We start from the raw sequence: 23,384 nt of genomic DNA, 5'->3' as shown, positions 1-23,384 counted from the left end.
TGTTCTGCACGGTGGAATAACCCTTGGAAGACAGAGAGATGGGAGCCATATGATCCTATGTATATATCCAGAGGCCACTCTGACAGCTGTAGAAGGAATAAAGAGTGAATGGCCCTGACTTACGGTGGAGGCACCATTGAAGGGGCTGTGATGAAGGCATCTATTAGGAGCCCAGTTAAAAATGATGTGTTGGTATCATCACATAATTTCTGTGTGTGGTATGAGACTAGACAGCAAAGATTCAAGTGGTGAGAGGTGGTCAGATTCAACATATTCCTGATTATAAATTCAACTATATTTGCCAATGGTTTGTATGTGGGTGTGCTTTTTAAAGGAGTATTAAGAAATATTCCATACTTTGACCTAATCTTGTCTCTTTTGGGAAAAAATACATCAAAGCAGAAACATTTGGGGTCAGGAATAGTCAAGCATTCAGTGTGAACATGTTAAATTTGAGATGCAATTAGTTTCTCGAATGGAGATGCTGAGTAGAAAATTGGATGCGTAGTAACTCAAATTAAAAGAGAAGTTAGGACTGGAGGTTTATCTTTGCAGGATTCATTGAACTGATGTCATTTAAGCAATGAGACTAGAAAACATCAACTGTGCTAGAGTTGTTGAGGGAATGAGTAATGTATGGACTGAGAGTTTGCCATTGACTTTGGTGACATGGAGTAGCTGGTGGCCACCAGAGGGAAATAATGATAAGCTTTCCAAGTCGCAGTGGATGCTAAGAGGAAGAGAAATATGGAGAATTCCTATCCTGAATTGCTCCAGAGAAAGGGGAGTTCACAGAAGCGGCACACCACCAGTGTGCCATGAGGCATTCTTCCTCCCAGGACAGTGATGCCCTTCTTACGCTACCATCAGAGACCCGCCCCTGACCCCAGGTCAGATGATCAGAACAAGGGAAAAGTGTGATGGTGGAAAACCAGACTAATGCATCTGTGATCAAACACTGGGATTCTGAATCGAAGACTTGGGTTTAATGTTCAGTTGCTTGACTAAATAGTTGTTATTCTCCACAATTTCCTTAACTTCTCTAAGTCTTATTTTCTTTAATAACAAAATAAAAAATGGTTCCTACACATAACCTGCGTTGAGAGCTCAGTATGTAGCATTTTGGTTACTGTTATTTGTGTGGCAGCCATCGCCACAGATAAGGCCCATGGACACCCCACACTAGGGCATCACCCACCCAGGCACCAGCCGTTTTCTACCCTGAAACTGGAGTAACTTTGCAAATTCAAGTGTAATTCATTTAACACAAGTCCCCGAAGTCCCGAGGTGTAAACGTGAAGACCAGCATTATCGCTGCAGTCTACTCAGCCTCCTCCACCTGGTCTCAGTCAGCTCACTTTGGGCCCCAGACACTCCCACATGCCATCTGTGTCCCAGGCAGTGCTGTCTCCTGTCAACATCTGATCTGCAGGCAAAACGTGTCACGAGTGCGCCCTCTTCCTTGGACCTGGAAGGAAAGCCCTTTCTTCAGTGCATTTTGTCCTATTCTAGCTCAGGCATCATTGCTCGTGAAAATCTTTCTTAACCAGCGTATCCGGGTCAATCCCCAGAACATACCCCTTTGTAACTCTTATCGGAGTTGCGAGTGAACATTAAGGCGAGTCTTGATTTGTGTCATCCCCTAATTTAGACTTCCCTTTCCCACTACCCTACAATAAGGGAAGGGCGGAAACTGAGCCTCTTTTGCTGGCTGGTGTATACCAACTGTGCCCCCAAGTCAGAGGGGCTTGTGGAGGAACCAGCAAAGCTACCAGCACAAAGATGCTGCTCCTGCCAGTGTGTAGATGAAGTCAAGGTAATGGAGGATCCTTACACTGCAGTCAAGGAATTTTTATCTCGTTTTTAGTACTTTCAGGTTTTTCTCGCTACTAACTACAGATTCATCAATGTCCTCCTGACTTTCCTCCCCAATTGAGGAAAATAAATATATTGTAGGGTTCAATTAATAGGTATTGTACTTAAAAAGGAAATCCTGTCTTTTGATAATGTATTTACTACAAAAAGAAGATGAAAGGAGGGTTATAAGCAACATCAGCACTTTGTATTGCTTCCACGTACCACAAGTGAGCAATGAGTTCTGTAGTAAGACTGTAACATAGTAATTTTCATAAGCCGATCAATGAAAATGACCAATTTTATTATTTAAAATTAAAAATGAGAGTATCCCTAAGAATTATCCAAATGTACAATTGAAGAATTCAAACAAAAAATGAAAATAAACTATAACTCCTATCCTAAACCAATCCTATCTAGACAAAGATATATCTCACTTATAAATAAAATGCTTTGCTCCTTGAGGCTAGAATGTTTTGTTCCTGTGAATATAGGTCAAATAATGAATATGAAAAGGTAAAGTATATAATACATTTAAACTTTGTAATAGTAGTAATTTTGACACCTAATTAAGTATCAGGCAAATTAGAAAGTCCAAAATTAATATATTTTGAAAAAATTATGCATTGATAGGACCCCTTAAGGTAGGTCATACAAGTGAGAAAACATTTAGCTTATGGCAGATTATAAACACTACAAATTGTACATATTGTCATGGTATAAAATAAGTTATCTAAAGATATCACAAAAAGAAACCCTTAAAAATTTTACTTCACCACTTGGAAATATGTCATATATTATCGATTTTTGTCCCCAGTCTGCTGAAATTCATACACCCATGTATTGAAAGTATTTTTCATTCAAGAACAAAATCTATTCCAATACCAATCTCTAAAATCATGCATCTTTTATATAAATATAGAAAAGGTTACCGCTTCTTGGCCTTTTGGCTAAGATCAAGTGTAGTATCTGTTCTTATCAGTTTAAATACAGAAAAGTTTGCAGTATAGCAAAAAGCCTTTAGTAAATTATACATACAAATCACAATTATTTAAATGTTTTAATAGAGAAAAGCCTGAGAAACGTAAGTATTGGTATTATCTCATATGAGTTCCTAGGAACATGTTCAACAAAAGTTTTCTGGGATTTTGCAACAAAAGTTCTCTGGGTTCTTTCAAGGATGGTGTGCCTTCAGGGCCATTACTCTAGCACATAATTCCTTTTCTAAAGACTAAGTGAAACAAATTTGAACCCTATCATTTTAAGAAGTGAGTGTGTACACCTGCATGAAGAAACTCTTAATGAAAAACAATTAATACCGATAACCCTGTACAGTTTCTGAAGGCTGGGAGGCCAAGAGCCTGGCCAGGGTGCAAGGGGAAGTGGGAACATAAATAGGAAAAGCCCAGTTATTTTCAACTCGACTTTGACCTAGAGAGTGGTACTTTCTTTCACTGATGTTCCTGAAATACAAATTAAAAAGGCAAATCACATGGAAAATAATGAATTACATTTTCTTCTTGCCCAGGTTGCCACTGGATTTTGAGGAAAAGATCTGGGATATTATTATTACCATTAAATAACTTCCCACTTTAATTATCCAATTACTATCTTACTGTCCCGAAACAGCTAATGCAGCGGGCTAAACCCACCAGGGTCAGGGAATGTTTTCAACACTATGAAACTCTAGTACATCACCGCAGCAGCTGGAGATTATGAAAATAAGTATTAACGGTCCACAACAATGAGAAATATCACAGCTCCATTTTTTAGTGAGACTAATCCTCAACACCCATTGTAAATGGGATCTTGGCAATATAAACTTGAAATAATTTAAATTTTTTTGTAACAAGAACTGGGCTATTTTAAATAAGCTTCTCAAATAATTGAGGCTCCTGGCCTTGCAATTCAGTAACGTCCAGATAATGCTGCTAATGTATTTAAATGTGTAAAAATGAACCTCATGGCTTCTGCAGCCCATCTTTCTGGTTCATGAATGTAAATGGCTTCATTAGCCAAGATCGCCAGGGGCATAAAGCATCCAGCAAGTGTAAAAGTGCATCTTAAATGCTTTAATAATTCGTGGGTACCTTTCGAAAGTTTTAATGTTTTCTTTTTAACTGTTATTCATGAAATTAATAAAACTGAAAAGAAAAGAACATCTTTCTACAGCAGAAGGAGCACCAGGTAAAACTGAGAAATTCACCCGGAATGCCAGCGTGGACCCTGGGTCTTCTCCGAACTAAAGATCGCAGCTAAAGCTGTCTGGAAAGATTTTAGAGGGAAATGAAGTGACTAGATTTTTGAAGTAACATATCTAATGGAACTCTCGAGTTAAAAAGAAAACTCAAAAAAAAAAGCCTAAGGGAAATGGGAAATTTGAAATGACTGAATTTTACCGCCCCCTCCCCATCTGCCATAATCTTTTGTCATCACTTGTAATGAATAGCAGTGTGTCAGGCTGAAGTTCTAATGAATGCTAAAAGAGCCCATGTGCATGCTTGGTATTTAAAGGGAAAAAAAGATTTTTAAAAATCTTTTGAAAATACTGTACAAATCAAATTATTAGCCCTCCAATTATCATGCATTTGTTTTTAAAATGTATAAAGTACTGCCCTGGCTGGTGTGGCTTTGTGGACTGAGTGCAGTACTGAGAACCAAAGGGTTGTGGTTTGATTCTCAGGGCACATGCCTGGGTTGCTGGCCAGGTCCCCAGTAGGGGGCGTGTGAGAGGCAACCACATGTTGATGATTCTCCCCCTGTCTTTCTCTCTCCCTTCTCTCTCTAAAAATAAATAAATAAAATCTTTAAAAAATGTATAAGGTTTGTAAAATGTATAAAATGCAGTAACACGAGCTAGGATCAGATCACCTATACAGTGTCTTACCTCCTCTTCTTACCAACAATCCATTTTAATGGGTGTGTGGACCAGGCGGCTCTCATGTTAACAAAGCAGGACCATGGGCCTGCCTTTCCTCCCCTCACTCAGCTCTGTCGTCTAGCCATTGCTGATGACTACAATTCCATTATCAAATGGAAGGCAAAACAAAACTTTTTCTCTTTCAATAATGAACTAAGGAATCCCCAGGCCAATTATATTCTTTCAATAGTAATAAGCCTCTCTCTCTAGGTTGCAGGAAGTCATGACCTCCCTGGGGTGTAAATCCTTGAAATAACTAGGAAGTTTTTGATGATAATGTTGAGTCACCCTGGGCAACCTAGCAAACTCTACTAATTAAGGAGGAAATGCTTTACAGGGATCTTCTCTTTTGATACTCTGGGTATTAAAGAGCCAGGGTGCCTGATATTTTCTGAATGCAGGAGCCACTTAGAAAATGAGGCTGGAAAAACCAAGATCATTTTGCCTACACCCCAAAGCCTACACCTCCTTCTTTCCAGTGCAACAGAGCAAATCGTGGTGGGACCTCCATCTGTGGGTCTTTATTTGTATTCACATACGCAACTGAGCACTCTTGTGTTTGACTCTGCTTTCCCCCAAATGAAAATACCATATGATTTCTCTTCTGCCTTCTTTCTAATTTGATTCATATCGGAGTTTCATTTTGCAAATGAAATAAATTCAGTATAAAACATTTATTTATGGGGATAGTTAATGTTGGGTTGTAAAGTTGCTTGTGAGTGCAGAAGAAAAAGTCAGTGAGTGGAATGATATGATATTCCCTGTAAAATTTTTCCACGAGACAGGAGCAGGTTAGTTGTTCCAACATGGTTTTGAGTGTGTCCCATTCCTGCTTTTCTGACTCCACAAATGATCCATTTCCTTCGTGCCTTCCTTCTGTCAAGTTTGCTTTGTTTGCGAGTTTATTCTCCATTTTGAAGATGGGTATTGCTGCAAGTACCGTGTTTTGGGGAGAAGCTATCCATTCTGTCTCCTTAGTGCATCTACCAAGCAGGACAGAATCACACAGGTGGTTAATGTCTATGGACAGGTCATGGAAGGATTAGAATTCAGGTTCTAGCAATTACAAGGAGAATTCATCCCTGTAAGCCTCAGTTTCCTCATCTACTACAGCAGGTAAAGGTAGAACCTACCTCACTGTGTTGCTAGTTATCTCATTACAAATATATACGCTGCAAAATATTCAGTTCACAATATTTGCTGGTATGCTGCTATATCATGTACTAAATAATGGGATTGTAAAAGTAAAGAAGAGATTGTGCCTTTCCACAAAATTTACCAGTTATTTGGAGATTCACACAAGTCTTTCAGACATTACCTGTTGGGGGGAGTTAAATTAATTGTTACAAAAAGGGTAAGTGAAGGCCCTTTTGATGGGGGGTGAGGCACCCTTCCTGGACTTTGTGCTTATTGTGGACGGTGAGGAGCAGTGGATATGGGGAACAAGAAGCAGAGAGAAGACATGAATGTGGAGAGCATGCTTTGGGAGGATGGCTGAGAATTTCATCTTTGCTTATGAAGGTGTTTATTTCCAGCGTTTAGTGTTCTACTCGGTGCAGCAGTATCCATCTTAAAATAGGACAGAATTTCCTAACAGGGAAATAACCATGAACATTCTATCAAGAAGTGACTTAAATAGTGGGTAAATGTAAGTAGAAAATTAAGTTTCCATTACTGTACACTTCATACTTAGTTGAAAAGTGCCATCTTTCTCACACACACACACACACACACGCACAAAAATATAAACTACAGTCATGAATGTGATAAGTTTTATTGAGATAGAACTCTAATGCTGACTTTAAACCTTGGGGACTAAATTATTTAAAGACTGTTATGTTTCAAGAACTCTTTCCCTTCTTCACCAAATTCAACATTGCCTGCTGGGCCAAATTCATAGATCACCTCTTTTGAAAAAGCTCTTGAACGCATCCAACTGAGTCTGATCTATTCTCACATATGATGACCTTATACTATCACTGTCCATTTACTGATCTGTTTGCTGCTAGACTTAGTCCACTGAAGTAATATAATCTATCCTTCTTTACATTTTTATTTCCTTGTACAGTACTGGTTTACAATAATTAACAGAGGTTTATTGACATAATTAGTGAAAGTATTTAGCTAATCAAAGCCACTTTTTTAATGAAATACATGTTATAAAGATCTTTTCTGCTAGATTTAAAGAAAAATTTCGCATGATATGAAATTGACTCTAAATTATTAAGGAACTTATTTTTTGCCTGAATTTCAGATTTAGTTGTTGGCATCTGTGTCTCACCGCTATAAAAGCCCCTTAGAGATAGTATGAATCCATTACAAGCCTCTTTTTCAATCCATTTAACAGAGTGCTGAGTGGATTGATGTCTGTCTGTCACTAGATTGTCAGCTGTGACGTGACTCAAACAGGAACTGGATACAAATTTTTTTCAACAAATGGATAAATTAGTGCTTTGCAAAAGAGGATTTGGAGAAGTCAATAATTTTGAGTAGAGAGAGGCAGTTTCATTAAACTACCCTAAAATTCTGATTATTCACTACTTTCAATTTTCAATTTTTTATCAAAATATGACCATTATTAGTACCTTTTCAAATGTTTTTGAACTTGCTAAACACAGTGCATGAATTATATTTGAATTACGTCCAGTTTAAAGATAAACTGAGGCAGACTTGTTAAATGACTGAAACAAGAAACAGCCTAGTTTTATAATAGGACTAAAACTCAGATTTTCTGATTGTAATAAAAATATATTGTTTTCTTTGAACTAGGTGTGTATTTCTAAAACATCCTGACTCAAACGTGTGTGGGCATTCTTTAGGTGTTTGGAACTGGTACTGACTCTTTTACTTCTTTTGGGGGATGTTATCAAGATTCTATCTTCTTAAGATCTCAGTACTCTAAGAGCATATAAAAATTGAGTAGTTTAACAGATTACAAAAATTGACATATTCGAAGGGCCTTAAAAATCTCATAACTCAGAAGACATACTGAGAAGCAAAATCTAAGGAAATTGTGATGAGTTCATCTAAATAATGCTAACATCATAAATTCAATATGTGTATGAAAGTGTTAGCAGGTGATAGAATATCAAAAAGAATGTTTTAATGTAATAAAATTATACTTTTGTCGAGTTCTTAAGATTTGATATTTTAATAAAATTCAAAAAGAAGACATTTAGTTTATGCATATATAATGCTGAAAATATTACTTTAAAATCAGGATTAAGGTGTGATTCATGTAAAATAAATTTTAGGTGCCAATTTAATTTGGACAAGTAGATACAGTAGTCCAACCAATGCAATCATGATACAGAATATTTCCATCACCCCCCAAATTTAGTTGCACCCCAATTCCATACCCTGCACCCCAATTCCATACCCTGCCTAGGCCTTAAATAATGACAGTCAACTTTGTACCTCTACACTTTTGCCTTTTTAGAATTTTATAGTTGTGGACCAGCAGAGCAGGTGTTGTATCTGGCTTCTGTGACTCAATGTTTCTTAGATGCAGCTATGTCATTGCCCATGTCAGTGGTGGCTTTCCTTTCAGTTCTTATTTTCTGTCTTCTACCAACTCCTTTGTCATGTTTTAAGCAAATATTTTTATATAAAATGCTTTAAAAGAAATGGCATAATTAACTTAAAATCAATTGCTTTGATTTTTAGCTCCAAAGGTACAATTCCTAATTTTCTGCTTCTAAGTCCCTCTCCCACCCATAACTAAGGCCATAGGACTTTCCTTTCCAGTTCTACTCCAGGACCTAAAAAGGGACATCCTAGTTCACTTTGTGCTTTTCCAACTGCAGACCTAATTCTATGTGCTCTGCTCAGCTGATTTGCTTTAATTGCATTATCCTATTCACTTACATGCTGACCACTGACAAAATTCTCTCTTAAATCTGTTGTCTTGAGTATCAGAGTACCCTTCTATAATCTTCCTCATAGCCACATCCACTAGAATGTCCCACACAAGTCTGTGTACAGCTCGGAAGTGTCTAAAATATTACCCAACTTGCAAGCTCACAAGTTAGCCTGTCACATTTTCAAGCATCCTGAGAGAGGATATGAGACTCCTGGGTCAGAAACAAAGGGCTTTATTAGCCAGGTAGCAGAAACTTCAGGTTGTGTCAGTATCCTGCCCTTCAAGTCCCAGGAGGCGAGCCAGAGTGGCCCAGGTGAATGCTGTACCCAGTAGCAGATGGTGTCACAGCTGAGGAGCTGTCACCTTAGGGAACTCCAATTTTTAAAAGGACTACAAAGAAACCTGCCCAATCTTGGCCCAGATAGAACTGGTGACTTTATTATCCTAGGCAGCAAAGAAATGCTGGCCCAGAGAGAGACTCTGTGTCTGTATTTGGCGAGCATACATCCTTAACAAAGCAACCAGAGAGAGCTGCTACAGGAAGACCAAAAACATGAGAGACTCATGGAGAATTAATGGTCTGGGAGCAATGTCAAATCTCAAAAATCACAAAATGTAACATCTTTCTTAACTTTTCAAAAATGGTCCTTATTGATTTCTTTATCTCAGCTAATACCACCACCCAATCTAAAAATACGAGAATTATACCAGGCTTTTTTTTCAAAACTCAAATAGTTATCTTATCCCTGAAAATTGAATTTTTACAGTCTAAATACTTATCAAAAATACCTCCTCCTCTGCATCCTTACTGTGTCTGTTTAAATTTGCTTCCTCTTCACAACTGTCCTGGACTGTTGTAAAAATCTGGATCAGGGATTCCCGAAGTGTGGCCCCTGGACCAGAAGCATCAGCATCCCCACTAGATTTTTTTTTAACTGCAAATTCTGCAGCCCTATCCAGACTTACAGAGTTTCGAGAAGTGGTTGCTAGCACTCTGCCATTGTAAGCCCTCCAGGTCACTCTGATGGATATCCGCATCCAGGAGCCACTGTTCTCTCTTGTACTCTCTCTACCCTGACTTTTCTTGAATGAATTCTCCTGTCATCAGAGTGAGCCAACCCAAACACAAATCTCATATCATTCCCATTAAGACTTTTGCTTTTAACATCTTCGTAACAACACTATGATGTCCAAGACACAGCTTAGGTGACGCCTCCCGAAATCCCTACGGGAAACCTCGGTTTGTGAACAAGCCTCTTCCGTAACCTCAGAGCATCTAGATGTATTTTTAATAAAACACCTCAGAGGGAGTTAGAGCTCAGTTCCAGGTAGACTCCCCTGTGCACCTTCACTCCATCGTGCCCTCCGTGTGCCCCCCTGATGGAGCGACTTAATCCTCCTCAAACTAGTTCCACACTGTGTGAACTTGGAACAGTAAGGGCACCTGCCTTAGCGCGAGCACGAGGATGGCGTTCCACAGCACATACAGGTCACTGAGCACAGGGAGCTCTGCTCAGGAAGCACGAGCTAGGTTTTCACTACGTGCATATTATTTCAGTGATTACTATTTATAATAGCTTTTTAGTCACTGACTAATTATTATCATTACTGTTATTCTGGCAATGCTTCACATATTATGTTGCAAATTTAGGTTTGCCAAACTGTGTCTTCTCTCATCTGAGTCATAAAAGCAACCCTGACAAACATTTGCCTTCAATGAACGTGTGTGAACTAAATGCAGTTAATGTATTATCAAGCAAACACAGAACAGACACTAGGAGAAAGTAAAACACACACACACACATGCACATACATACACACATACACACATGCTCATTTGAGTGAATACTAATGTATATATTTAAGTCGCTGTAGGCAACAATAAAATTAGTTCAACTCATATTGATTGGGCACTTGTGTACTACCTATGAGAGTACAAGAATTGATAAAACATAATTCTTGTCCTCAAGGAGCCTGAGGCCTATGGGGGAAGACATACATAAACAAATAAATTACAGTGATGGATTGTATAAGGTATACAGGTAAGTGCTATTGAAATTGCACAAAAATAAATTTGGTAGGAGCCCAACCTGGGCAGGAAGGAATCGGGAAAATCTATCCAAACTCATAAAATAAGGTAACGCATACTGAGGATATCCAAAATACAAACTGGCAGCAAAATGAACAATTTAGTCTGCTTAAAGCCTCTTTTTTTTTTTTTTTAACTGCCCAATAAAATTAGTGATGCCAGCTTCCCATTGTGTGGAGAAGAATTAACTCAGGAAATAGTTCTCACCCGAGTGGGACTCAGGGTTGATAAGACCACAACAAATGCTGTATTGGGAGGCTTGAGGAGAGGTATTTCTAACTGAACAGCACCTTCAGGAAGTAGGACAGGAGTTCATGTCAGGATCCGGGCAGGAGCCTCCCCAAAGTGAGGCTTGTTAGCAGACTTTGTCCCCTCCAAACGGGACCTAGTTCAATGTTCCACTGATGGTCTCAGGTGCAGCTGAGTATCAGACAGCAGGCTGACAAAATTATGATCAGGGATATGACGAATGGGATTATTTTAAGAATGAATAATATCAGCATCCCTAATAAAGCCTTTTAATTATTATCATTTCAAAAAGTCACAAAGATAAAAGGCTGAATTTCCCGGGAGCCAGAAAATTTACTCAACATCTCCAAGAATTTCACCAAATGTTTTTGAAAATTACAGGACATGGTTGCTGTCATTGTAACCAATGTTAAAATGATGAATTTTTTTCTTAATGCTTGAATTTCATGAACATTCCTTTTTTATTGTAGACTGTTTTGCCTTGCACTCATTATCAAGGTGGCTAGGATTTGCACTAATTATCAGTCATTGGCTAGGCTTTCAAACAAACTTATCTCACATAAGAAGGTGGTTTCCAGAATAATCATTATTTTTTTTAAGCTGCATATCCTTCTAGACAATGGGACAGGGGCAAACTCTAGAGTGTCCCTCATATAAAGCAGTGCCCTCAATTTTATGTCACCTCGAATAACCCCAAATTATAAGAACAAATCTGAATTATATTCACAAAGGCTTTATAAAAAGCTTATTGAAAATATGTGGACAACTAACTGCAGGCAGGCGTCCAGGTGAATGCCCACAGACACCCCGCGTATGGGTTAGGACGCGTCTGCTCCACGGAGGTTGCCGGCGTTGCACCCCTGCCTGCGTTCCTGCCCAGCACTCGGGAATGCTTCGGCCTGTGTGTGATCTCGCGGCCTCCCTCTGATACACGCCGGTGGCGTGATAAATCACCGCAGCGCACGGCCGCTCTGATGAGCAGCTGCCCCAGCACACCATTGAGGCTGTCACGGGGGTGATGTATGGGAAAGGCATACTGATGATGTTTCACGCAATAGATGGTGCCGCCCGGGGAACAAAAGGTTTAGGAGAAAATTCAACATAATTACCCGATAAACGTCAACCTGCACACCGCGGGCCAGGAAACGCAATCGTGGGGAATCGCTTTGCCCTTAATGCGTGGTATCTCTGCGCTGCTGTCAAAGCCTCACTCCCCGAGCTGAAGATTCATCTTGTGTCAACATTTATATGTGTGTGTTGTTATTGTTGATTTTTTTTGTTTTGTTTTGTTTTGAGTGGGAATAAGAGCTTAAAGGGTGAAGCTAAAATTTACCAAAAACTCAAATGTGGAGGTTAACTCTGAAAACCTAATTGATGTTCAGCTTTAGAGTAATTTGCCAAAGCAGGTAATCAGTGCTGAACATTGTCTTGTATGGTCGGAAAATGGAAGAATTTCCATCTGCAATAACCTAGGCAGGGCTTTCCTGGGAAAATCTCTGTGCCCTGACTCCCATCAGGGGTCAGATCTACACTGACCCCTCCCCATGTCACCTTCAGATGTTGGAAGAGCCATCAGCTTTTGTTCTGACTGCTGGGACAGCGCACTAAATAATTATTTCACTGGAAAAAGAACCTCCCAATCATGACCCGTCTTGCCTAAGGTAAAAGACAAAAGAATGGAGGAAAAATGCGTAGTGTCTTTAGGTTTTCAGGGAACAGACAGAGTAACTCTAGACTGGGTTCCCCTTACACAGGGGATGCTAAATAAATATTTGCTGATTTAAGTTCCGTAATTATTTGTCCCTTTATGACCTCAGCTCTATCCCATAATAGGAAATGTCAATCAACCCAACCCAGTGAATGAAATGAACAGAGACTCTTCTGGAAGAGGGGAGGGATTTTCCCCTCAGTTTTAGAGTTGTTGTTTTTTTCTTCCAAGTTGAGGCCTTGTAAAGGAAGATACGGGAAAATACCTGAGGCCATCATGCAATCACTGTTTTGCTTATCTTTCCAATAAAATGAAGTTGACAGGAATTAAATATTCAGTTCTGTTTTCATTGTCTTCTGTGAAAAGGCACTAAGGCTGGGAGAGGTAGGTTTAAAGAGGATTGCCAAAGAACATTTCTGAAGCTTATTTTTGCTAGAACTGTTAGAAAATGTAAGCTAGTCTCTAAAGAAACCACACAAGTTTTCCTTAGTTTTTGCTCTTTTGCTTAGTCTACCTTCTGGAAAGTTCTTAAATTAGCTTTGCTCAGAAAAGTCAACAACTTTAAAATGTCTGTCTTAATAGGGCTTTGGTAACCCTATGAATAAATCGTTACATCATAAATCTCTGCCTCTTCTTTTCTGCCACCTCAACCATACTGCCATCCTAGAACTACAGCAGAAGAGCTGGTCACTGGTTGGAATAAACTCTCTCGCAACCATCTGCTACCTGCTAGAAGCCAACAGATGCTCCAAGCCCAGCGTGAACTGCCAGCTTGAGAACCAGGGACATCTGGGGGTGATAGAAGTAAAATGCCCTGTGACATCACTCACTGTTGCCTAATTGCTCAATACTTTCTATCCATGATGAACGTAGGAGAGGGTTAAAGGTCCAGTTTATGTAAAAGCAGTTGGAAGCCAAACCAACAGCTTATACTTTCTCTTGAGTCTGATCTTCCTGTTTTGGTAAAAGGCTTCTGATTCTATATTTCTTGACCTAAGTACAACATATTTGGGGACCAAACTCAGTCCACACTGACTCTTCATCAGTGAATACTTGGGAGGACTGTCTCTATATCAGACTATGTGCTTCAAAAAACTAGCATGATCCATGGTGCTGGTAAAAGGAGCCATGGAAAATTGATAGTTTTGTTTTGAAGAATTGAAATTGATATTTTAGAGTTTTTTTGCTGGGTAAAAGAAATGCCAAATAACATCTAATGGAATCAGTTGTCGTGAGAATTATTTGAGAAAAGTAATATATCAAAGAGTACACTGTACAATATATATGTTTTATTTGTAAAGTAATATATATTTTGTTTCATGTGGTTTTTGCATAGATGGGCTGATTAGATTGTATGAGAGAATTAAAAACCATTTATTTCCTTAAATTCTGTCAACCTTCCTTCATTATAAGGACAATATGTTAGGAGGAAAAAAGGCATAAATGTGAAACACAAGAGAAGAGGGACCACTTTCTATAGTAATTATTTATAAACATTTCTCCACTACACTGTCGTTGCTTAGGACCAAGCATATCTTCTTACTCTCCTTAAACCCTCTTCACCAAGTCAACATCAGGAATCAAATAAGTCTTGAGGAAATGAAATATGCAAAGAAAATCATTAGAGAAAAAAACAAACAAGAGGCATGAACATCATACAGTCAATATTCACTTTGGTATATATAGACAGCTATATGTCTAGCTTTGCAAAGTGCATCAGCTTAGACATTGAATACACAGGTGCTCAGTACACACTCGTCCTTTCTCTCTCTCCGAGAAAGCTCATCTGCAGCACGTGAATGCAGTTGAGTGAACAAAGAGCACTATATCGCAGAACCGCGTCGCAGGGCGCGCTGGGCATGCTATTCCAACATTGAGTAGCAGAGTGTAGTGGAAAGACTATGTGCTTTGATTTCAGACAGACCAGGCATTAGTAACTGTTCAAAACCACTTTTGAAAGTGTGAATTTGAAAGTAAAACCTTTCTGAGTCTCATTATCCTTGTGTCTCAAATAGAAATTTTAACACCTATCTGAACAAGTTGCCGCCGGTGTACCGTCAGATATTCAGAGGGTACAGTTCTGGTTGGAATCGGTTACTCAGGGGTGTCAGCTGCATCTTTAGCTCCGTTAGCCAGTTGTACAGATAATTAATTGTCACATGCTTAGATCGGGGTCAAGATATTCTGTTATGAGACTTCAGGTACGGTTTTTAATATCTTTGGTATTCTGTCAAAATATATAGCTACTTTATACTTACATAGCACAGTGGCTAAATTATCTAGAACTCAGTGACAATTCAGAGCACCATGCCAAATAGAGGAAGGGAAAGCAGTCATAGTTTTAGTCTATAGAAGTCAGATGTGGCTAAAGTTCTGCTGACACTTGGTCTGTCTGAATCCAAAGCACACACACATTTTATTATGCCAGGTGTGTGTGTGTAATTTTGTCTTCCTGGTTCCTTCAAGAGTTTTTCAACCTACCAGAACCTAGGTCAGAATCCAAGTGACGAAGCCTAGCTTTTATATGCCAATAAAGTGCCTCAGATATTATCACCTTATTTATTGACCTCTCAAACCATGACATGAATTAAGTCAAAGTCTCTGGATGAAAACCAGTGAAATGCAGATTTTTCCATAACTTTTGTGCTCATTGCAAATCTGGAAAACCTGTTTTTCTAATGAGAATCTTTGATTGTATCATTTGCACACAGTGTGGTGAGTTTTTAGGGGTATATCAGTTTGAATATTATTACATTCAGCCTTATACCTACGGAGTTCAGCAGCTAAGCAAAAGCAAACATTGACACAAAGAATGCAAATCAGATCTGAAATTAAAACAAGTAATGAAGATGAAACACTGCTGCAAAACTGTGGTTTTGCCAAAGTAGCAGATGATTAAAGCATTTTAAGGAACTATGAAAAAAGAGACATAAACAGAAAACACTGGTATAGTATTTCCAGCTTTTAAATTCCAGCACTCACTCTGCTTTTTGCAGGGATGATGAGAAAATGGTATCACTGCTTTTAATACCAAGGAAAAAATGCCTTGATGGTTGTGAATGTCATTAATGCTATTTTCTATAACCTACATCTGTTTATCCAATCTATAGCGGTATAGTTATCCATACAAATTGAAAAATATTTCTCATTCCTACACTTGTTTATCAGTACTTCAGAAATCATTCACTTCATAGCCAGCAGTTTAATGTAAAAAGTCACATGACTGTAGCATTGAATTGAGGTCAAGAGTCACTAAAGTGACAATTCAGTTACCTTTCCACTTGATTTCTTTTTTGCCCAACCTAACTTTATTCTAATGGTCTGATCAGTGATTCAGGCTGCATCACTTTGTTTTCCTGATTAGTTTTTTTTTTTTTTTTCCCCATGGAATGAGTCTTAGTACATAAGTAACATGACCCAATAAGTGCAGCCTAAGTCGGTCAAGTGTCATTTATATAACAAAGGTACCTAGTCTTACCCCATAATACAGTTTTTCTATGTGGGTTTGGAGTATGGTATTATAGCAATGAATAAGCTCACAGAAAGGAATTTTGGCAAATGTAGGAGAACATCACTTTGGTGGAAGCTGTGCAATGTGATTGAGTTTATTTTCTCATTAAGTAGTAGCATCTCCCCTGCATTTTAGCCAATGCAAAGCTCAACAGAATACTGTGTAGTGAATGTGCATGCGCCTGTTTTCAGACTGGGGGAAGGGAAGAGGGCTGAAGAAGAAGCCGCTTAAGTACCACCTCTGTGTGACGTGCTGTGATGTTGCAGCCCAGGGCAGCCTTTGTAAACAGGACTGTGGCTGCAATCGTTTTGTTTCCTTTTCTATTAACAGTGGCATTTTTCTGTGCACTTACACATCAGAAAGTCTGTACAGCATTTCTCAATTTTTTTCTGGAAATATTCTTTCATGGGGGTTCCCATGATCTACCTTCAACATTATGTTCTCCTTTAGTGAGATGCTTTTTATAATAGCTTATTTTAAATGAGTGAATAGGAGGCAGACTGAGTACTGGCAACAATCAGGGCTCGGATCGAAACCAAAGGGGAAAGTAGGTACTTACAGATTAACCGTGGTGAGGCTACGTCTCACGTATACATGGAAGGAATCCCGTGTATAAGGCAAAGTTCCTAGCCCACGAGCCAGAAAACGTAGTGGCAGCACCAATCCTACCCCTGAATGATATATGATATTTAGTAAGCGATTTAATATTCTTTGTCCTGAGTTTCCTTATATTCATAAAAGATACAGAGCTTTGACCTTTATGATTCAGCTCTAATTTGCTAGAATGGTGGTGTGATTTCATAAGAAAGAACAGAGGCCACTCTCTCTTCAGCACAGTTTCGGATGTAAACATTTCTCTAGCAAATGTGTAGATGAAAAGGCTCAGGACAAGAAAGCAACAACTACCGTGCGGTCTGGACTGCGGGCAGCAACCGGTCAGAGGGACTCTCCATGGAACCAGTCTCATACTCTGCAACTTGCTCGCCTTCTGAGCCGTGGTGTGGAGCCCAGCTACCTCGTGCTCCTGCCCTGCGCTCTCTGCACCCCAGAGTCGGTGCCCTCCCGTGGCTATTGGTACATGTGCTCACAATTTTTTTTTGCGGGGGGGATCCTTCCAAAGAGCTTCCCTTTTTTGGCTCTGGCGAGCAGTGAGCCCCCCACCCCAGTTTTAGCCCACATGGGGTGGCCCACTGTGTTCAAAACTGAACCTGATAGAAATCATCATGCCGGTGTCAGCCCAATTGTGGCACGCGTGCACACACACGCAGATCAATGTTGGGCGAGGCAGAACTCCCGATTTTCGGGTACAAAGAGGTGAATAGTGGTAGCAAACCAACAGTCCCACTAAGAAAAAGCATAACCATTGAAAATGGTACAACGTATATTTAAATCAGGGCTATGGAAGCAAAGAAGGTGTAAGATTCTGAAGAGGAAAGTGCCTCAGAGGCAAGCTGACTTTCTCAAGTAGCTCTTCCTTTGGGGCAAATGATGAATCGTTGCAGAAGAAAGACCCTAGAAATAGCTTTGCCAGAACAGGTAGCTGTGACTAAGGACGGGAAAGCAGCAAAGCTTTTTGTGGTCATTGAAAGTTTCAAGAGGAAACACATTGGACTTTGGGGGTCTCGCAAAGATCAAATCTGTTACCCTACAAATATTTACTGAATTCTGAAACCAGGCAGGGAAGAAGACGAACACTCTCAGCACAAAGGCTGTGAAGAGCAGGGGTTAAACCCTTCTCCTGTGACGATGAGGTGGGGTTAGAGCAGGGGTATGTTGGAGAGCAGGGTCTGGTAAACACACCAGCTCTGAGCTGAACGTCCTACCAGGAGCCTGTAGCAGGAGGAAAATAAGACGGAGCTTGACCCACGTTCACCTCGCCTGTGAGTTTCACGTTCTTAAGGCAGCGATTTTCTTGTCTCCTCCTGGAATGCTCTATTGCTGCTTTTGGATCACCTCTCAGGAGACGGGAAGACAGGAGAAGGAATAATTCATGTGCCCTACCATTTCTGCACGTGTATCTCTTCCAGTTCAGAACTGACTCTGGACTTTGTGGACACTCGGAATAACAGCACTTACAACAGCAATACTAACTTATATTAAGCGGTAGAACCCACGACTGCACATCCAGCAGCCCTTTCAGAAGATGGGAAAATGCATCTTGGTTCCTGAAGGGGGCGCTGGACGGCAAGTGCTGTGTCCACCACGCAGAGAATTCTACTGGAGGGCTTGAAGAAGCCCTTAAATCTGGCGTCAAAAAGAGGAAGAGCTGCTGAACAAAAGAGATTCACTTCTCCGGGTCCCAGGTAGCAGGATAATATGCAACCCAACACAAAAGGTTTTAAATAGCTGAGCTGAACATTTCAGTTCACAGAGGCTTCTCCATTCTTTCTTCTTTCTTCATTTGTAAAAGCCTTTGAAAGAATGCAGGGGAGTAGCAACCTTCTTCCATTTGCAATTTCTTACGATAAGGACTGAGACAGATTAGGAAATAGAAAAGTCCCTCTTAAACCATTTAGCAACGTTTAGACTTAATATTTCCCCAACTTCTAAAGTGAGTACCTGGGTATTGTTGCCGATAATCGGAGTCATGGATGAAGCTGATTAAAGGACTCTTATGGTTTGTTTCCTTTAGGTTGATTGAGATAGTAAGAGTGCCTCAAATATTTACTTCTACTATGTATGCATATTAATTGCTCTGCCTATTATCATCATAAATCATCCTTTCCACTAATGACATACTCTTCACACTAATAAGAGAAAATTACAAGGGCAAACAAACTAATCTTTAGCAGGAAGGCACTTGATGGTTTAGTAAATTAAATGAAGCTGAACCACCTCCCTCTCTCTTTCTCTCTCCCTCTCTCTCAAGCAACTGGTTATTTTGTTTCTGACCCCTGTGCTACAAATGCCACACACACTGAGGTCACCAGGACACTCCACAATTCTTAGATATATTTAAGATAGCACGGGGAAGTAGGAGACAGACTATCACCGGAGGAAGGTTGGGCTATGGAGCCAGCAAATTAATCAAACCTAAGACAGAGCATTGCTAAACTAAAGCGTCCCTACCTTCCCACACTTGATATGGCAAAAGTCATATCAGATAATACACTGCCCGAAAATTTACACACGCTCCCGGATGTCAGGAATGACCTTCCACAGTTCTGTATCCTACCCACGGTTTGAATGCTATCGGCCTCCATTGAAACCGACCCTTTGCCCGGCCCCCTTCTAAGTTTTTACATTCTTCAACCATTTAATCCTCCAAGAGCCCTATCAGATAGCTTTCTGCCTTCACCTGTTTCAAAGATAAAGAAATAAACTCACTGAGAAATACAATAACTCGCTCAGCCTCCCCAGCATGGAGACTGGAGGTGGGATTTGAACCCGGCATCCACCTGCCCTCAGGGACTCGGCACTGGGTTGAGGGGACCAGTACTCCAAAGGCTTTGTTTGCTGCGTCACTGCCACGGTCATCATCCAACAGCGTTGTTCACAATCACATTTGAAGCCCAGTTTCTGAAAATAAGTAAATAATTGTTTGGGGTAGCGTATTTGCATTCTTCAAGTTTTTCTTTGTCCTGATTTTTATTTTTAGCTTCTTGTTAAAAGTGAGTTCAAGTGTATTTTAGAAATTTCAAGAAATAAGTAAATAAAATAAAAATATTTAGATTTAATGACAGAATAGGCATAAAAAAGAAATAATACATTTTGGATATGGAATTTGTACTTTGATGATATGAATAGAGATCATAATAATTGCACAATGCTTATTCATATTCTGGAAGTAAAACTTTTATGCTGCTTTAGTTATTGATGTGGGTATAAATGTAAACATGAAAAACACAGCCTTATACTATTATGTGTTAGCTGCATGCACCAAATTTATTCTGAAAATATAGTCAATGTAGCTATAAAATAAATTTCAGCCGATGTAGGTCACTCAAGAAAACAGTGTTCTTTTTATATTGATTCACCATTACTTCTAAGTAACCAAACAAAAAATAATGTTTGCTTGTTGTTCAGAGAACTAATTGTATGTTCAGTGGAAAGAAGAACTCAGAATGTCACCCAGGTGATAAAAGGAAATCAATAGACTCAGCGGTTGAGTTGAACTGAAGCTTCAACTCGAACAGGGGTCCCCATGAGTCCCGGTGTTCACAGTTCCGTGGAGATCAGATGGAGACTGTCTTAGAGAGTGACTCGAATTCGAGCAGGTGAGATAAGAAACTCTGTCTGCCCCGTTGCAGAACTTGAAATGCTCCAAGCTTGAACCGGTTGACGTGACAGCACAGTGAGGAAGCTGCGTGAAAACAGCATCACACTCAAAGACATGACGATTATTGAGACGAAGATGACAAGTTCCCCTTGATTTACATCTACTTCGGACCCAATTTCTTCTCAGTTCTGTTTCTCCATAGAGAGAACCTCTTCTAGTCTCAAAGACTGATTTTTTTCCCTACATGCTTTGTGCCGGAGAACCAGTGACAAACTATCTGTCTCAGTTTCCTCATCTGTAAGATGCCTGGTACGTAGCAAGCCGTCTGTAAGCACCAGCCGTGATTATCATGTCAAAAGTCTTCTTGAGCTCATGCATACTCACAATTTCTGCAAGAGCACTCTTTCCTCATCAAAGTCTACTGATATTTGTTGCTCTCCAAACTTATTCAATTTAAAGCTCACATTATTCATTACAATTTGTTCTTTAGTCTGCTCCAGTATTTGCTGATTTCCTAGCATTGAAGTGAAACTGCCCTTAGTAGTGTCACGGATACTCTGCAAGTGGCCAAACCCAGCTGTCACTGCTTCCCCTCGTTTAAGGTAGCCTCTCAGCTCCATTGGGCAAACCGTCACCCCCTCCTGGGCTTCGGTGAAACTGCATGCACCTACTTTTCCTCCTACGAGTTTACTTTTTAGGCCCACCTTTTCTAACTGATGCGGACATGTGGAGTATTTTGAGCATCTTGCTCTCTTCAGACTACTATATGTGAAGATTATTCACCTCTCACTACAAAATTGTTCTTCTATATTCTGCTCTATGACCTGGGATGGGAAACTTACAAACTACAATCCTCAGGCTCCTTTGTTGGAAGCCCCATTGGTGGCCTGCTTCTCTACTGGTCTCCAGAGAGAAAACTCTAGAAAGTGGGAGAGGGGACTGCTGTTCCTGTCCCATCACCACAGCAGCTCAAGCTGCCCTAACCCTCATAACTCTGGTCATGCTCAGAATCCACCTCACTGTGCCCCTTCCGGGACCTGTCTCTAAGACCCTGTCACCTTTGTAACACACTACATTCCCTCAGTTTGAATGCACAGATGGGGTTCCGTTTTCCTCACTGGATCCCGACTGACACGCGCTGATGTGCTCAACACTCCTCACTCAGCTATCCAGCCTCCAGCCGGATTCTCAATCCCATAGTAGGTTTTCCCCCAGTTTCCATGACTCCGAGTGGGAGGCACTGAGCTGGACAATGGTCCTGTGGGAGGGAGGACAGGTGAGGACTGATCAGGAAAGTACTGAGAGGGCTTCAAGTTCAGAGCCCATTTACTGGCATGAACTGTATTCAGGACTCCTGGAAAAGTCATAAATATGTTTACAGGGTGATAGGTCTTCGAGAAAAAATCATCAGGCACTAACACTTCCAGCTCCATCCCAGTAATAGCCATGGGCATGTGTAAATTATTTATTTATGTATTCTGTTAAAGAGAAAACATGCAACTGAGGCCTGCCCTGGATGACCAAAAAATGGCGTGGTTCATACTTTAAAGTGCATAGGACAGCTTAACGAGAGATACTAAGCGGAGAATAGCCTGTATTAGTACAAAAATTACTACTGTGTTGGAGAGGCACATGATACTATGAAAGTGTATACTAGAGAAGATTAACAATCATTTAAATAAATCAGTCAGGTAAACAGATTATCATTAACTCTTTTAAAGATAATGAATCACCTATTAAAATCATGGTTTTACTAGAAAACACAGTAATGCATATTAAAATAAAATACTCATCTATCAAATTGGCAAAATTGAAGGTTAAAATTACATAATAGAGCAGTAGCCATGTGACACTATCTCCTAGAGCTGGGTCTCAATTGGCCGTATGGACCATGAGCTTGCAAAGGTTGTATAGACTTCCACCAGTCTGTCAAAGTTAGAAACATTTATGCGCAAAAATCATATAGTATTTCCATATTATTTACAATAGTATAACTTGAATAACTGTGAATTGAGTAAGGGGGAAATGGTTAAATAAATTGTGCCACATCGATATGATAATCAGTTCACATTTTTGTAAGGTTCATAAAAAGAGAAAAACATGCATTATGTTAGGCAAAAGAAAAGAAATTGGAAATCTATACGCACAGTACGATCTTAGTTATATGTAATTACTAGAGACATATATCAGAGTGATGGTAGTAGTAGTTCTCTCCAGGCAAAGAAATAATACAGTTTTTATTTTCCATTTTTCATTTTCTGTATTTTAAATTCTGTAAATAATGTGTTGTGTACAGAATTTGACACCAGCACTTACTACATCGGACACGTAACTGAAGTCGTCTCATTAGAGCAAACGTGCTCGGAGCCCAGCCTTCTGGGACAGAAATGGGCACTGGCCCACTCAGGAAGCCATGTTGAAAGGAGACGGATTCATCTTGATGGATAACCACCCTGCCCCTTATCAAAGGTCCCCTTCTTTGATATTTGGGTGATGTTGGATCATTTGCATGATGCTGAAAGCTGCTGACAAGAGATGTTTGAAACAAAGTTTTTGAATTATTAATGGAACTACAAGGGCGGAATCAAATGAATCATTGGAACTTGTGATCTTAGAAAAGACCAATAATGAATACTAAATTTTAGTGAAGTCCACAGTACCACCGAAATGCATCATTTAACTTGCCGTTAACCTTTCTGATATGCTACTTGGAGGTCTTTAAATTCTCAGTTCAGGGTGCTATTTAACAGCAAGGCCAGGTGACTGTTTCATGTAAATGAACCCACTGACTGAAACGTGGCAGGGGATGAAATTCAGGGACGGGGATGTGTGAGGAGATGTGAAAGATTTAGTGGAAATTACTACAGGCCCACAAGCAAAGGAGTGTTTCTCACGGAATTCAGCACACTTGTGACACTCCCATACATGTTGCAGGCAGGGGACATTTATTTTAAAATTTTTTTCAAGTGCAA

The 23,384-nt window shown here is 39.9% G+C and overlaps 1 pseudogene; it reads left to right on the top strand.

The window, feature by feature from the left end:
- Positions 1-2,784: 2,784 nt before the first annotated feature.
- On the top strand, positions 2,785-2,906 carry LOC112323054 (U2 spliceosomal RNA; annotated as a pseudogene).
- The last annotated feature ends 20,478 nt before the right edge of the window (positions 2,907-23,384 follow it).

Source organism: Desmodus rotundus, chromosome 10 (genome assembly GCF_022682495.2).
Source record: "Desmodus rotundus isolate HL8 chromosome 10, HLdesRot8A.1, whole genome shotgun sequence".
Classification (NCBI taxonomy): Eukaryota; Metazoa; Chordata; class Mammalia; order Chiroptera; family Phyllostomidae; genus Desmodus; species Desmodus rotundus.
This window is presented reverse-complemented; position numbering and strand designations above follow the sequence as displayed.